The sequence below is a fragment of the Peromyscus eremicus genome, chromosome 20 (genome assembly GCF_949786415.1).
Source record: "Peromyscus eremicus chromosome 20, PerEre_H2_v1, whole genome shotgun sequence".
Lineage (NCBI taxonomy): Eukaryota > Metazoa > Chordata > Mammalia > Rodentia > Cricetidae > Peromyscus > Peromyscus eremicus.
In genome coordinates, this window is record NC_081436.1 from 58,936,378 (window position 1) to 58,941,528 (window position 5,151).

Genomic DNA, 5,151 nt, shown 5'->3' on the forward strand with positions numbered 1-5,151 from the left:
AGCCAAAGAGTAGTATAGCTGAGTCTTGAGGACGATCTATTACCAGTTTTCGGAGGAATTTCAATATTAATTTAGATAGTGACCACACTAGTTTATGTTTCCACTAGCAACGGAGGAGTGTTCCCCTTGCTACACACCCTCACCAGCATAAGCTGTCACTTGTGTTTTTGATCTTAGTCAATTCTGACATTTATAAGATGGAATCTCAAAGTAGTTTTGATTTGTATTTCTCTGGTAGCTAAGGATGTTGAATATTTCTTTCACTGTTTCTTAGCCATTTAAGATTCCTCTGTTGATAATTCACTGTTTAGATCTGTACCCCATTTTTAATTGGATTATTTGGTCTGTTGATGTTTAGTTTCTTGAGTTCTTTATGTATTTTTGGTATTTGCCCTCTATCAGATGTGGAGTTAGTGAAAATATTTTTATTCTGTAGGGTGCTGTTTTGTCCTATTGCTAGTGTCCTTCGCCTTACAAAAGCTTTTCAGTTTTGTGAGGTCCATTTATTGATGGTTGTTCTTAGTGCCTGTGCTGTTGGTTTTCTGTTCAGGAAGTTGTCTCCTGTGCCAGTGAGTTCAAGGCTATTCCCCACTCTCTTCTCTATTAGGCTCAGAGTATCTGGTTTAATGTTGAGGTCTTTGCTCTACTTGGACTTGAGTTTTGTACAGGGAGATATATAAAGATCTACTTGCATTCTTCTACATTCAGATATCCAGTTAAACCAACACAATTGTTGAGGATGCTTTCTTTTTCCACTGTGTATTTCTGGCTTCTATATAAAAAGCCAGGTGTGCTGTGGATATTGTTCTATATATATATAAAAAAAAACACTGATTGGCCAGTGGCCAGGCAGGAAGTATAGGCAGGACAAGGAGAGAGGAGAATTCTGGGAAGTGGAAGGCTGAGTGGGAGAGACCTGCCAGCCACCGCCATGACAAACAAGATATGTAAGGTACCAGTAAGCCACGAGCCACGTGGCAACTTATAGATTAGTAGAAATGGGTTAATTTAAGATAGAAGAAGTAGATAACAAGAAGCTTGCCATGACCATACAGTTTATAAGTAATATAAATGCCTGAGTGATTATTTTATATGTGGGTTGTGGGACTGCAGGGCTTGGTGGGACTTGGAGAGAAGCTCTCCAGCTACAGAGGTGTCCATAAGTATATGAATTAATATCTGGGTCTTTAATTCAATTCCATCAATCAACCTGTCTGCTTTTGTTCCTGTACCATGCAATAAAAGTCCTGTGGTACAGCTTGAGATCAGGGATAGTGATACCTCTGGGAGTTCTTTCATTGTTCAGGATTGTTTTAGCTATCCTGGGAGTTTTGTTTTTGTTTTTCCACATGAACTTGAGTATTGTCCTTTCAAAGTCTTTAAAGAATTATGTTGAAATTTTGATGGGGAATGCTTTGAAACTGTAGATTGTTTTTGGTAGGATGGCCATTTTTACTATGATTACCTACTTACTAGGATCACCTACCAATCCACAAGCATGAGAGATCTTTCCATCTTCTGATAGCTTTTTCCATTTCTTTAAAGACTTGAAGGTTTTGTCACACAAGTCTTTCACTTTTTTGGGTAGGGTCACACTAAGGTATTTTATATTGTTTGTGGCTATTATGAAGGGTGTGGTTTCCCTGATTTCTTTTTCAGTCCATTTGTCATTTGTATATAGGAGTTCTACTGATTTTTTTTTTAGTTAATTTTGTATTTAGCCACTTCCCTGAAGGTGTTTATCAGCTGTAGGAATTCCCTGGTACAATGTTTGGAGTTGCTTATATATACTATCATATCATCTGCAAGTATCGATAATTTGACTTCTTCCTTTCCAATTGCTATCTTTTGATCTCCTGTTGTCTTATTGCTCTAGTTGAAACTTCAAGCACTATATTGAATAGCAATGGGGAGAGTGGACAGCCTTGTCTTGTTCCCGATTTTAGTGGAATTACTTTGAGTTTCTCTCCATTTAATTTGATGTTAGCTGTTGGCTTGCTGTAAATTGCCTTTATTATGTTTAGGCATGTTCCTTGTATTCCTGATCTCTCCAAGACCTATATTATAATGGGGTGTTGGATTTTGTCAAAGGCTTTTTCAGCATCTAATGAGATGTTTGTGTGGTTTTTCTTCTTTCAGTTTGTTTATATGGCAGATTACATTGACTGATTTTCATATGTCCATCAATCCTTCTATCTCTGGGATGAAGCCACTTGATTTGGTGAATGATATTTTTAATGTGTTTTTGGATTTGGTTTGCAAGTATTTGGAGTATTTTTGCATGTATGTTCATGAGGGGAGTCTTTCTGGGGTTTGGGTATCAAGGTGACTGTTGTTGAGGGCTTTTACTTTTTGGGGGGTGGGCCTGCCACCCAGCTCCCTAACAAATTGCACACAGAGAGGTTTATTATTAATTATGAATGGCTGGCCTTAGCTTGGCTTAGTTTCTTGCCAACATTCCTTAACTTTAAATTAACCCATCTAGTTTTTGCCTCTGGGATTCCCCCATTCTCTTACTTCTGTAAATCTTACTCTTACTCTATGGCTTGCTGTGTAACTGCGTGGCTGAGTGACTGGCCCCTGAAATCCTCCTCCTCCTCTCTTGTTCCTTTATCCCTTCCTTTCCCAGATTATATATATATTCTCTCTGCCTGCCAGTCCCATCTATCCTTTCTCTTGGCTTGTTCTTGGCCAATTCTTGTTGTTTTATATAACTGGCTATTGGCCAATTCAAGGTGTTTTCTGCAGGCACAGTAACACAGCTTTACAGAATTAAACAAATGCAACATAAGCAAAAGTAACACATCTTAAAATAATATTCTACTACAGGTGACTGTGGCCTCATAAAAATTTGGCAGTGTTTCTTCTGATGTTTGTGGATTAATGTGAGGAGGACTGACATTAGCTCTTCTGTGAAAATCTGGTAGAATCCTGGCCTAAAACAACCTTACTCTGGCCTTTTTTGTTTGTTTGTTTGAAAAACTTATAGTGACTGCTTCTATTTCCTTAGGGGTTATAGAAATACTTAAATTGTTTATCTGGTCTTGATTTAACATTGGTAAGAGGTATCTAGGGAGAAAAATATCTATTTCTCTTAGATTTTCCAATTTTATAGAGTACAGATTTTTAAAGTATGACTCAATGATTCTTTGGATTTTCTAGGTGTCTTTTGTTAAGTCCCCCTTTCCATTTCTGATTTTGTTAATTTAGATATTCTTCCTCTGTCCTTTAGTTAGTTTGGATAACGGTTTGTATATCTTGTTAATTTTCTCAAAGAACTAATTCTTCGTTTCATTGATTCTTTGTATTTTCTTTGTTTCTATTTTATTTATTTCAGTCCCCAGTTTGATTTATTTCCTGCTCTCTACTCTTCTTGGGTGACCTTGCTTTTTTTTGTTCTAGAGCTTTTAGATGTGATGTTAAGTTGCCTGTATAAGATTTCTTCATGCTATGAAGGCACTTCATGCTATGAACTTTCTTCTGAGTACCATTTTCATTATGTCCCATAAGTTTGGGTACATTACATATTCATTTTCATTGAGTTATAGGGAGTCTTTAATTTCTTTGTTATTTATGCCTTGACCCAGCAGTCATTCAGTAGAGCGTTGTTCTGTTTCCATGAGTTTGTAGGCTTTCTCTTGTGGTTGAAATCCAGTTTTAACCCATGGTAGTCTGATAGAATACAGGGAGTTATTTCAGTTTTCTTGTATCTGTTGAAACTTGTTTTTTTTAAACATCCATTTATATTTTATTTTATTTTATTTTATTTTTAATATTTTTATTTTATAATTAACTTAATTTCACATATCAGCCATGGATTCCCCCATCCTCCTTCCTGTCTCCCCTGCTCTCCCCCCCAATCCACCCTCTATTCCTACCTCCTCCAACGCAAGGTCTCCCCTGGGGAGTCAGTCCAGCTTCGTAGACTCAGCCAAGGCAGGTCCAGTCCCCTCCTCCCTACACCAAGGCTGAGCAAAATGTCCCAGCGTAGGCCCTAGGCTCCCAAAAGCCAGCCCATGCACCAAGGACAGGTCACGGCTCCACTACCTGGGGATCTTCCAAACAGTTCAAGCTAATCAACTGTCCCACTTATCCAGAAGGCCTGGTGCAGTTCCATGGGGGGTCCTCAGCCATTGGTTCACAGTTCATGCATTTCCACTAGTTTGGCTATTCGTCCCTGTGCTTTTTCCAATCATGGTCTCAATATCTCTTGCTCATACAATCCCTCCTCTCTCTCGCTGGCTGATTGGACTCCCAGAGCTCCACCTTGTTTCTTAGGTCCATTTGCTTGGAAAAACCTTTTCAACCCTACACCTTGAGATAATGTTTATCTTTGATGTTGAGGTGTGTTTCTTGTATGCAGCAGAAGGATGGATTCTGTTTTCTCATCCATTCTGTTAGCCTGTGTCATTTTGTTGGGGAATTGAGTCATTGATATTGAGATATATTGATAACCAATGATTGATAATACCTATTATTTTGTTGTTGGTGGTGGTAGTCCCTCTCTCTGTCTCTGTCTCTGTCTCTGTCTCTCTCTCTCTCTCTCTCTCTCTCTCTCTCTCTCTCTCTCTCTCTCTGTGTGTGTGTGTGTGTGTGTGTGTGTGTGTGTGTATTTCTCTTCTTTTGGTTTTACTGGTGTGAGATTATTTATTTCCTGTGTTTTCATGGGTGTAGTTAACTTCCTTGGGATGGAGTTTCCCTCTAGTTTCTCCTGTAGGGCTGCATTTGTGGATACACATTGCTTAAATTTGAATTCATCATGGAATATTTTGTTTTCTCTGTTCATGGTCATTGAATGATTTTGGATATAGTAGGCCGGGCTGGCATATAGAAGTTTTTGGTTTCTTAGAGTCTGCAGGACATCTGTCCAGGCTCTTATGGCTCTTAGAGTCTAGTTTGAGAAGTTGGGTGTAAGCCTAATAGGTCTGCCTTTATATGCTATTTTGGTCTTGCAGCTTTCAATATTTTTTCTTTGTATGCTCAGTGTTTTGATTATTATGTGTTGAGGGGATTTTCTTTTCTGGTCCAATCTCTTTGATAGTCTGTAAGCTTCTTGCACCTTTATAGGCATCTCCTTCATTAGGTTAGGAAAATTATTTCCTATAATTATGTTAAAAAAAGTTTTCTGGGGGCTGGAGAAATGTCTCAGCA